Raw genomic sequence first — 13179 nt, forward strand, 5'->3', positions numbered from 1 at the left:
AAAATGATGTGTAAACTGTGACAGGCTAGATGTACTGTAGCTGATATATACAGTACATATAGAACTATGTTCATATTTATGAAATATGACTCACATCAGCTATTACGATAATATAATGCTTGAAAAACACTCTTTATTAAGTTAACAGAAGCACTAGTTAAAAACAATAATATGCTCAGCCTATACATAGACAGACAGTTGCCCTTTTCTGGGGTTGTCTATCCTGGTGATGTGACCTGCTTGTGTTCTTAGCAGCGCTGTAATTTGCACTCTACTAGTGTCACATTAGGGTTCAGTGAGGCCCTGAACTTCGCCCAAACAACTGTCCCTGCCTGCTTGCACTATCCGCCCTAGATGATGGCCCACAACTGGACGGCGGTCTCTTCCTTAAAAAGTGCAGGGGCCTACAGGAAAAAATGCATGGACAAAATAATAAACATAGTGCTAGATACTGTGAACAGATAAATGATTAAATGAGTCAGAACCAGAACAGAACCAAACAGAGTATAGCAGCATCGTACAAGCCAAAATCAATACCAGGAGAATCCATTATAAAGCCAGATCAGAAACTGGAAGCCAGAAATTATCCAAATCAAGATGTCAAACCAGGAATTCTCATCAGGTACAAATTGTCAGGCAAAAGGGGTAGTATAAAGAACATGCTGAGGTCCAAAAATTCAGAGGTCAAAATGCAATAAAGCAGGTATATGATGGGACAAATTAATCTGTTTGCCACAGTTATCTGTTCAAATAGAGTTCTCCGTCGGTCACATGGGACGTCTGGCCATATTAGAACAACCAATTAGAGAAGTCCGGTACCGTACATATGATGCACTGGAAGAAGCCTTTTCCTGGCGAAACGCGGGTCGAGGTACTGCTCTGCCCAGACATCCGACACTTCCACACATCATGGGTAATTGATACATTCCTATGTTTGTCTCTTGTGTGATTATGTATCAGTGATTGTCACAGTATACCTTCCATTGCCATGCCTTTGTTCTGATCATATTTTTGCACAGCTGTGACCAGACCTCTTGTTCTTTAGTAATTGTAGGCTGACCATTGTTTTTTTATGCGTTACTTTGACACGGCAGTGGTAGCAGTGGATACAATTCACATCTATCTATTTGGACATGTATTTAGTTATATGTTATGTGTGGGTACTCTATATTGAACCTATTGTGTGTGGTTGACTATTTTTGGATTTTCTGGTCTGTCTCCTTGTTAGTGCGGTATGTGTGAGGGTGGGGTTCATTTCCCATGACCAAGTGCCTTATGTTATTCTTGTGTAAACTTGTTATATCTTATATGAGTGTTCTTCAAACTTTTTTAGGGTTATTGGTTGTTTTTTTTGGTTACGTCTGGCCATGTTACCTGTGAAGTCATGACTGATCCTAACCTCCCCTCCGTTTGGTAGGCATGTTAAAAAGACAGAGGGCTCTATTACAACAGCCCACATTGGAACACTCCTGCCGACATACTGCAGTGGGGCCAAGATGCTGGCAGTGCAGGAAAGTGGAGCCAGGAAATCATGTTACCTGGCAAAGGGATGCTAGCAGCGCAGCTTCAGGAGTGCGCATCTGCCAACTACCGTGGAGGTCATACAGAAGTGCTGGCAGCACTGCCTGCTTGCAGGGCATGTCTGCCAGCCAGTGACAACTGGGCACCTTTATAAATGGCTTACCTCCAGCTACTCCAGTTTCTGTCTGATTCTGGCACTACTCAGCGCTGGGACCATGAAGACATAATGTCTCTCCAGTTCTCTACTGTGGCTGCCCTGGTATCTGAGCTCTCTCTCTGAATGAGCTGCATGCCTGGTCTACACACAAGTGTACACACTGGAGCAGTATTCGCTGCCCACTTCCTTTCCAGGCTGAATATCCAGCCATCCTGAGTAAGTATCTGGCACCCTCTACTGTCACAACACTATCTTTATATCGTACAACATAAATATTTCACTTTTTATTATCACATATTGTTTTAGTGACGTACTGTCAAAGCAGTACATCCTTTTGTGTCTCCTCCCCCCCCCCCCCCCTTGTGCAGAAAGTCATCCTGTCTTGCATGGAATTTATTGATAGGGAAGTCAGACTGAAAAATGACAACTGCTGCCTGAGAATATGATAATTTCTGAGTATTTCCAAAATAACTGTTTGGCGTTTTTATTTTAGATAAGAAAAGATGACTGTCAATAAACTTGTGTAACTAGCAAAATTATTTGAATGTGGAGCTTTCATTTATAGTAATATTTTAAAGGAACTTTATAGTTTAGCTCTACAATGATGTCAGGACTTGATATATACAGTATACAGTCAAATGTTTGTGAATGCCCTATCAGGTTTTTTAGCCATGCCTACTAAAATAGAGGCAAAAAGCAAGCAGAACGGTATGCAAACTTCATAGACTAACAGCAGTATTAGTATGTGTTGTACCAACATTAAACTTACAAGTTGTCACAAACTTACCTTTCCGGGCTCCAGTGGTGAGATCTAGTGATGGATGGATCTGTCAGCCGAGATGATTGCGTTCGCGATCGAATGTTTGCGAACCGCGCTTTCGCGGCAGGCCCCATTCACTTTAATGGCAGGCGAACCTGAAAAACCTTCAAGTCATATTTGCATATTAAAGGGAAACACTCAAAAATGTGCTCTGCTGGAGCCTAGAAAAAATGTATTTCCTATCGGTTTGATGTATACAAATGTGCAGCACTCCACGTTTTTGTATCCTGCAGATTCCATTTAAAAAAATGCATACGTTAATGCACATTTTTTTTCTACCATGGAACTGTATGGTGAACGAACCCCACTGTACAGCATCAGTCTAAAGCATCTGTTAACGCATACATTTTTGGTATGCATTAAATGGATGGCAAAAATACGATGTGAACCGAGCCCTAGTGTCAGAATAAGCACCAGTACCCAGCGGAGCAGTGTGGCGGAGAGGGGAGGCCGCCATGTACTGGCAGAGCGCTACCTGGTTCTGGTAGTCAGGGATGAGGACTATGTTTCCCAAGGATCATTTTGTACTGGGAAATACAGGGCACAGTATAATACAATAGAATCTATACAATATAAAGATATTAGCCCTACCCCCGAATAATAATACAATTAGGTGATCATTTATTATATAGAAATACATTGACTGGATAACACCATACCGCGACCGGATAAAAGGGTATTAGAGGCCACAGTACATGGAATGACTAGGGGCACTGCACAAGGTGTAGTAAGAGGGCACAATGCAGGGTATAAGGGGGCACAGTACGGGGTGAGAGGCACAGTACGGGGTGGGGGGCACAGTCACTTCTGTGACATTAGAAGTAGCAATGGACGAACATCGACCTGGATGATTCGTGAACACGATCGCCCAAACACAATCAAATGTTCGCAAACCGCAAGTTCGCTGCGGGCCCCATTCACTTTAATAGCAGGCGAAACTGAAAAACCTTCAGGTCGTTTTAGCAGCCACCAAATACTTACTAGAAGTGCACAAATCATCCTACAACATGGTCAGTGACATACCAGAGGGGGATCAATGGCAAAAATTCCCACTAAAAATATGTATTTTAATCAGGGGCCACTTTTATGTGTTTTAAAGGGAAACCGTCAAAAATGTGCCCTGCTGGAGCCTAGAAAATTTTTATTTTAGTCCACGGGAGTACAGGCCCCAAACATTAGGCATTCACCGGACAGAAAACATCAAGTGATTATGTGGCTGGGGGTACAGATGTAGCAGGGGTAACACACACACTCTTAACTCAAATTTCTTTACTCACCGCGTTATCTTGAAACAAAAGCCATTGAAGAGCAAATGCTTAACACATTTAGTTGCATTTAGTTTAGATAACATGTCTCATAAAGCATGTACAGCCGTATATTAGACAGTCGATGGATATCAATTTTACTGCAGGCCAGTGGACTACAGATCCCAGGAGGTTGCAGGATTGAAGGATGAAGCAGAGCCAGGCAGGCAGAGCCATTAACAGTAGCAATGGTGCAGAACCAGACAGGTGGAGCCGTTACTGATAGAAACGGTGCAGGACCGAAGGATGCAGTATAGCCGAGGTCAGACGAGCAATGGGTCAGGATAGGTGGCATAGGAACATAGTCAGGCAATCCGGGTTTGCAACAGGCGATAGCAGGATGTCACAGAGTAGCAGGGTAAACCGCAAGGAGGAGGAACAAACCAGAGAGCTAGTTCCAAGCAAGAGGAATGCACAAGCAGAAGCTAAAACACAATACTCAAGCAATTAGTAACAGGCTTGAGAGATTTAAATGTGAAACAGGAAGTAAGATGGCACCCAGCTGAGACACAATCCACCATCTTAACTGAGGGAGAACTTAAGGGCAAGACAATCTGAACTAAACAGAAATTGCAGGATGATTCCTGACATCAAGTGATTATGTGGCTGGAGGTATATTAGACTGTCAATGGATATCAATTTTACTGCAGGCCAGTGGACAACAGGCCCAAAAAATTATTAATTCAACGTACAGAAAAGAACAAGCGATTATGTGGCTGGAGGTATATTAGACGGTCATTGGATATGAATTTTACTGCAGGCCTGTACAAATACATGTCAAATACATATATTTAAAATAAATAAAAATATAAAATTAAATTAAAAACATGGCTAATAAAATCAGCCCTCTTGAATAAAAACCAAATGATAATAGGTGAAATTCGATAACACGTAGTCGTCACAGGTGTTGAATTCCTCCGAGGCCCCAACAATTAGGCATTCACCGTACAGAAAAGATCAAGTGATTATGTGGCTGGAGGTATATTAGGCAGACAATTTTACTGCAGGCCAGTGGACTACAGGCCCCAAAAATTATTCATTCATCGGACAGAAAACATCAAGTGATTATGTGGCTGGAGGTATATTAGACAGTCATTGGATATCAATTTTACTGCAGGCCAGTGGACTACACGCCCCAAAAATTATTAATTCCCTGTATAGAAAAGAATAATTGATAATGTGGCTGGAGGTACATTAGGCGGTCACTGTATAACAATTCTACTGTTGGCCAGTAAGATTACAGGCCCAAAAATTATTCATTCACCGGACAGAAAATATCAAGTTATTATGTTGCTGGAGGTATATTAGAAGGTCATTGGATATCAATTTTACTTCAGGCCAGTGCCATATTCGATTTCGCGTTATTTTGCGAATATTCGATTGAATATTCGTCTCATATTCTATTTATCGCAAACAATATGCGATTTAATTATTCGCATATTGCGATTTTAACTGTATAAGGAAACTTTCCTATTGGTTTGCTAATGGCTATGTATTTTATGAATGTTCGCTATATTGCTATATATTCTTGTTTTAGAATATGACGAATATTCTAAAAAATGAAGTTATAGCAATATAGCGAATATTCGTGAAATACACATATAGACTGCAATTTAGCTAATATAGTGCTATAATCTTTTTTTATAGTCACATTTTTTTTCTCTTCTGCACTTCAGATTTGGAAAAAATGTACCCTATAAAAAAAATACTATAGCACTATATTAGCTAAATTGCAGTCTATATGTGTATTTTACGAATATTCGCTATATTGCTGTAACTTAGTTTTTTAGAATATGACGAATATATATTTTTTCAATCTGTACTGTTATTCCACTTTGGCATACTCCTCCCAGACAAGCATCCCCGTCACCATGGGAACGCCTGTGGGTTGGAATATACATTATGATCTGAGTTTTCACAATCTCAGGGGAAACTCAGATCCGATGGTATTTCCCATGGCGTTCCCATGGTGACGGGGACGCTTGTCGGTGAGAAGTATGCCAAAGTTGATTAACAGTACACATTGAAAAAAAAATAAAATATATTCTACATAACGAATAAATTCGCTATATTGCTATATATATTCTTATTTTTTTATATTCGTGGATATTCCAATAAAAAGAATATATAGCAATATTCAGCCGATCTCTAATAGTTTGATAAATGAAAATTTGGCTAGACGGGCTTAGAACATTACCTCGGTCAGGCAGGCCAAGCAGGAAGAAGCACCAGTACGGCAACGGCAAGGTGCAATAATCAAAATCGTGATTTTGAATAAAAAAATGTTTTCCAAAAATATATTTAATTTATTATATTTGCTATAGCTCTCCCTAATTTAAAGGGAACCTGTCATGTGGACATTTGATTATAATCTAACTAATTATATACAATCATTAACTACTAAAAAGTACCTTAGATGTATTTACTTACTGGTGTGACAGATGGTTACCTCATAATATACACACAAAGATGCTGCATGCAAATGAGCTGATTTGAGTCCAGCGTGATGTCATTGAGTCTAGTGTATATTTAATTCAGAGCTATAGCCACTCCCCTGCCCACCTGCTGCTGATTCATATGGAAAAAAAACTGTCAATCTGCAGCCGGTAGGCGGGGAGAGTCAGGAGCTCATAAATATTCAGGACTCATCATTATTAGCTGGAGCTTTTCAATACAAGATTTTGGCAGATTGACTGGGTCAATTAAAGAAAGTGGCCCAGCATTTTGCTAAGAGAATCAGTCACTTATTTATGTTGCCCTTAGTTAGGACACCATAAAACTGGTGACAGGTTCCATTTAAATAAAGCGGGTAATGTAAACGTGAGTGAAAAAGCATCTGGCGTAATTTACAGTATTCAAACCGCCCAGTGACTGTGACCAGTGTGAACTACCCTTCATCAAGCATTCATCACTAGTTGATTGAACTTTACAAGTTAATGAATACAGTGACTACTGGAAGTACATCAAAGTTTAGACACATATTTGAGAAAGATGAGGACATCATATTAACTGTAAGTAATATTCTCTTAAAGCATATATGTTGTTTTTGAACATATTGCATGCAGCACAATGATTGTTCTGTAGATCACAAATTCTGAAATATTCGTAGATGCGATTATTATCTATATTGATACCATTTTTATTAAAAAAAATTGACACATTTTAACTGGTTACAGTATATATTACGAATTGGTGAAATTAGCTTTCTTGTTTCGTCGGCGCACGATGTTAATAGCATGTATGTATGGTCCATGGAAAAACTCTATAACATGCACATAGCACATCAATTTTCCTGCCACTAAATATATACCACACACTATATAACACACACACAATATATAGAGAGATTCTATTTTATGACCAAGAGCTTTCTTTGTCTGAATGTAAAGTCTTGCCGGTTCATTTTGCGTTACACAGGGTGCACCCCGGCGAGGCGAACCAGCTATACAACACCTACGGTACTGTGCCTTAACAAGACAGGTACATCTCAGCTTACTTGGGCAATATCTGATTTGTCAGAGCCTACACACATAGTATCACAATAGAATCAGGATTCTTAACAGTAACATGAAAATGTAAATTTGGCTTTAAAATTATTATTTTTTCGGATATATGTTTAATATGTGGTATACTAAAAAGGTTTTGAATATATGCTTTCATCTTTATCCATCAGCATTTCTTCTTCGGGGATATAACTGGACCAGGAAAAGAAAGGACAAAATTGAAATAGTACTGTCTCTTCAATCTGAATTATATGCCAAATATTGAGTGCAGCATGAAATACCAGCCATCCCAAAAAAATGGTGTGACATCAAGCGGCAACACTATGATCGAGTAGTAGAGTATAGTAAGCGATTATGCTCAGGTACAATGCTTACATGAATTTGGTCCCTCTCTCTACAACACTGTCTATATACAGTAATGCTGCTAATCCATACAGATGTAGTAGACTCTACCTCTTAAATCAAATTTATTAACTCATCACGTTTTCTTGAAACAAAATCCATTAAAAGAAAAATCTTGACGCATAACATTTCATTTAGTTTACATAACATGTCTCATAAAGCATGAGTGTTAACTTTACCACATCCGTATTTTATTATTGTAACGGATATCTTACACTCCAGCTGAGTAAATCCATACAGTGTCTCCCAAAAATCAAGTAAATCTGAAGGTGTTGTGAATATATAGCTCCCAATCCCCGATGCGGTCGATGACTAAGACCATTGTGTTTGCTAAATGTATCACAGGCAATATCCATTATGTTTGTGGATTGTGTCACGGGCAATATCCATTGTGTTTGCTAATGTCCATTGTGTTTGCTAACTGCGTCACAGGCAGATAAGGTGGTTTGTGTACATTTAAAGGGCGAAATAGGGTTAACTACATGAACAGAAGACGAAATACAAGAGTCTGGGCATTTATAAACAGGGGTTTTGTCACAATTCTTTTTACAAATGATAACTTAATACCAGTTTTGACATGTACAAAATGATCCGGTTACGTCATACATCTCTCCCTCGCTGTGATTGTATACATATATAGAGTTATACAGCGCGGGACCCATGTATGATGTCACCGGATGATTTCACAAACACATAAATATATATATATATATATATATATACGTCTCGTTTATGTATACATTAACAGCAAACATCTTTCAGTATTCCGGTGAAAGGACCCGTCCATTACATATATCCCCCTCGTAATTTGCATGGGATTACAGAGTATATATACAGTACAGACCAAAAGTTTGGACACACCTTCTCATTCAAAGAGTTTTCTTTATTTTCATGACTATGAAAATTGTAGATTCACACTGAAGGCATCAAAACTATGAATTAACACATGTGGAATTATATACATAACAAAAAAGTGTGAAACAACTGAAAATATGTCATATTCTAGGTTCTTCAAAGTAACCACCTTTTGCTTTGATTACTGCTTTGCACACTCTTGGCATTCTCATTCAAACTCTTTGAATGAGAATGTGTGTCCAAACTTTTGGTCTGTACTGTGTATATATATATACAAACCGGATTCCAAAAAAGTTGGGACACTATACAAATCGTGAATAAAAACTGAATGCAATGATGTGGAGGTGCCAACTTCTAATATTTTATTCAGAATAGAACATAAATCACGGAACAAAAGTTTAAACTGAGAAAATTTACCATTTTAAGGGAAAAATATGTTGAATCAGAATTTCATGGTGTCAACAAATCCCCAAAAAGTTGGGACAAGGCCATTTTCACCACTGTGTGGCATCTCCCCTTCTTCTTACAACACTCAACAGACGTCTGGGGACCGAGGAGACCAGTTTCTAAAGTTTAGAAATAGGAATGCTCTCCCATTCTTGTCTAATACAGGCCTCTAACTGTTCAATCGTCTTGGGCCTTCTTTGTTGCACCTTCCTCTTTATGATGCGCCAAATGTTCTCTATAGGTGAAAGATCTGGACTGCAGACCAGCCATTTCAGTTCCTGGATCCTTCTCCTACGCAGCCATGATGTTGTGATTGATGCAGAATGTGGTTTAGCATTATCTTGTTGAAAAATGCAGGGTCTTCCCTGAAAGAGATGACGTCTGGATGGGAGCATATGTTGTTCTAGAACCTGAATATATTTTTCTGCATTGATGGTGCCTTTCCAGACACGCAAGCTGCCCATGCCACACGCACTCATGCAACCCCATACCATCAGAGATGCAGTCTTCTGAACTGAGCGTTGATAACAACTTGGGTTGTCCTTGTCCTCTTTGGTCCCGATGACATGGCGTCCCAGATTTCCAAAAAGAACTTTGAATCGTGACTCATCTGACCACAGAACAGTCTTCCATTTTGCCACACTCTATTTTAAATGATCCCTGGCCCAGTGAAACGCCTGAGCTTGTGGATCTTGCCTAGAAATGGCTTCTTCTTTGCACTGTAGAGTTTCAGCTGGCAACGGCGGATGGCACGGTGGATTGTGTTCACTGACAATGGTTTCTGGAAGTATTCCTGAGCCCATTCTGTGATTTCCTTTACAGTAGCATTCCTGTTTGTGGTGCAGTGTCGTTTTAGGTCCTGGAGATCACGGGCATCCAGTATGGTTTTACGGCCTTGACCCTTACGCACAGAGATTGTTCCAGATTCTCTGAATCTTCGGATGATGTTATGCACAGTTGATGATGATAGATGCAAAGTCTTTGCAATTTTTTGCTGGGTAACACCTTTCTGATATTGCTCCACTATCTTTCTGCGCAACATTGTGGGAATTGGTGATCCTCTACCCATCTTGGCTTCTGAGAGACACTGCCACTCTGAGAAGCTCTTTTTATACCCAATCATGTTGACAATTGACCTAATTAGTGTTAATTGGTTTTCCAGCTCTTCGTTAAGCTCAAACTTACTTTTTCCAGCCTCTTATTGCTACTTGTCCCGACTTTTTGGGGATTTGTTGACACCATGAAAATTTGAATCAACACATTTTTCCTTTAAAATGATACATTTACTCGGATTAAATGTTTGATCTGTCATCTACGTTCTATTACAAATAAAATATTGACATGTGCCATCTCCACATCATTGCATTCAGTTTTTATTCACAATTTGTTTAGTGTCCCAACTTTTTGGGAATCCGGTTTGTATATATATATATATATATATATATATATACACACACACACCAGTAAATTCACCTCATAAACCAATAATTCAATGCTATATGAGAGGTTAAGATTGTAATAGGGGGAAGGTATGAGAGATCAGACATTAGTGATGTAAACTGTTGATTTTACATGGAAGACTAAAATTAACCTCTGAATAGACCTGCAATAAACTGTGGATAAATAGAATTTAACAATCAAGTCCGCTCACCAGTCACCACCTATCGGCAAGCGAGTTTAACCCCCCCCTTCTACCCCCCCTTCTAATAAGTGACTGTGACAACTAAGGCTACTTTCACACTAGCGTTCAGAGCGGATCCGTTCTGAACGGATCTGCTCATATAATGCAGACGGTGGCTCCGTTCAGAACGGATCCGTCTGCATTATATTGTCAAAAAATGTCTAAGTGTGAAATTAGCCTGAACGGATCCGTCCAGACTTTTACATTGAAAGTCAACGGGGGACGGATCCGTTTGAAGATTGAGCCATATTGTGTCATCTTCAAATGGATCCGTCCCCATTGACTTACATTGTAAGTCTGGACGGATCCGCTTGCCTCCGCACGGCCAGGCGGACACCCGAACGCTGCAAGCAGCGTTCAGGTGTCCGCCTGCTGAGTGGAGCGGAGGCTGAACGCCGCCAGACTGATGCATTCTGAGCGGATCTGCGTCCACTCAGAATGCATTAGGGCTGGACGGAAGCGTTCGGGTCCGCTTGCGAGCCCCTTCAAACGGAGCTCACAAGCGGACAGCCGAACGCTAGTGTGAAAGTAGCCTAAGTCAACAGGGAGGGAGGGCGGGCAGGCTGCAGATCATGAATATGTGGCTTGGCAGACAGTATAACGCTGGCATACACCAAAAGTAACTTACCCAAGATAACACCATCCAATAACCCTGTATCTAATTGCAGAACTGTTGTTTAGTTCCCCTAACCGTCAATAACCTAGCCACAATACCCTATAGCACATCCTCCTAAAAAAATCCTGTGTTAGCTAATCGTACCTTGTAACTTCGACTTGTTCTACCCATCTACAACACTGTTTTTGGGATATTATAAAACCACAAATTGAGGAAAATACACCATGTGGATAATAATAAATCCCAAGCAGATCAATACATCTCTGAATTTCTTGATCTATTACTTTGTTATGTTTTTGTTCTAAATTCTTAACATTGTGTGATTATTTACAGGGTTTCCCGTTCCATCAACAGAACGACGAAGACCAAAAGGCCTGTTGTGAAAATGGTGCAGGTGTCGATGGATGAAGAGTCGGAGGAGCAGTCGGAGGGAGAGCAGGCTGGACCCTCTGCAAATGTCTTGGCCACTTCCCCCCCTGATGTCTGCAGTTCCCCCTCTGATGTTTGCAGTTCCCCGCCTGATGTCTGCACTTCCCCCCTGATGAGTCGGAGGAGCAGTCGGAGGGAGAGCAGGCCGGACCCTCTGCAATTGTCTTGGCCACTTCCCCCCCGATGTCTGCACTTCCCCCCATGATGTCAGCACTTCATTCCCTGATGTCTGCAGTCCCCCCCTGATGTCTGCAGTTCCCCCAGATGTATGCAGTTCCCCATCTGATGTCTGCAGTTCCCCTTCTGATGTCTGCACATCCCCCCAATGTATGCAGTTCCCACCCTGATGTCTGCAGTTCCCTGCCTGATGTCTGCACTTCCCCCCGATGTCTGCACTTCCCCCCTGATGAGCCGGAGGAGCAGTTGGAAGGAGAGCAGGCCAGACCCTCTGCAAATGTCTTGGCCACTTCCACCCCTGATGTCTTCACTTCCCCCCATGATGTCTGCACTTCATTCCCTAATGTCTGCACTTCCCCTCCTGATGTATGCACAATGGTGGAAGTCGAGGCAGAGGAGGCCAGACCTTCTTATCCACCAGAATCTAACCACCCAGGTCAAGAAGAAGAGGAGGTGGGTGAGGTGGTCTACACCCCCCACCAGGAGGGTAAATATGTGCACACATGAAAATAATTCTATATACATAAGATGTTCACATGCATCACATGATCCCCCCCACCCCCCTTTCAACTCTGGAGCAAAAATGCACATATGTAAGAAATCTAAACTATAGCCGACCTTAGATAACATGGCTGCCTTTTTACCTGAGCAGCCTTTGCACCCCGGTTAGCAAGCGACTGCGCCTGGGGCCCGGGGATTTGTTGTTACATAATAGTACGCCCCTGTGCGTCCAGTCACTTCCCGCTGCGGCTTATTAGTGAATTGGCCGGTTGGTAATTGTTTATAAGTCCCTACAATGAGGGGGTCAACCTAAACTACCTTACTATAAAGAAACAGAAATGTACCCTTCCATTAGGCGCACGACCGTTGTTTAGGTCCGCATCCGAGCCGCAGTTTTTACAGCTTGGATATGGACCCATTCAATTCCATGGTTTCGAAAAAGATACGGTCTGCAATCCCTGTGCTGTCCCATCCATAGCTTTGTTATGTGGTGCCTAGAAAAAATATTACCTGTTCTATTGTTGTCCATTTTGCGGACAATAATATGCAGTTATTGAAATGGCTGTCTGCGCAGTTACGCTAAATGCATAACGCACAGGGAAGCCTTACAGGTTTTTCAGATACACCATTTACGCGCAATGCAAAACACACAATGGTCGTGTGCATGTAGCCTAAGGCCCCTTGCACACGATCATATGCCCTCCGAGACATACGATCCATGAGCATGGCATATGTCTCGGTACGGCATACAAAGTGCGAATTGTTG

The sequence above is a fragment of the Bufo gargarizans genome, chromosome 2 (assembly GCF_014858855.1).
Source record: "Bufo gargarizans isolate SCDJY-AF-19 chromosome 2, ASM1485885v1, whole genome shotgun sequence".
Taxonomy (NCBI): domain Eukaryota; kingdom Metazoa; phylum Chordata; class Amphibia; order Anura; family Bufonidae; genus Bufo; species Bufo gargarizans.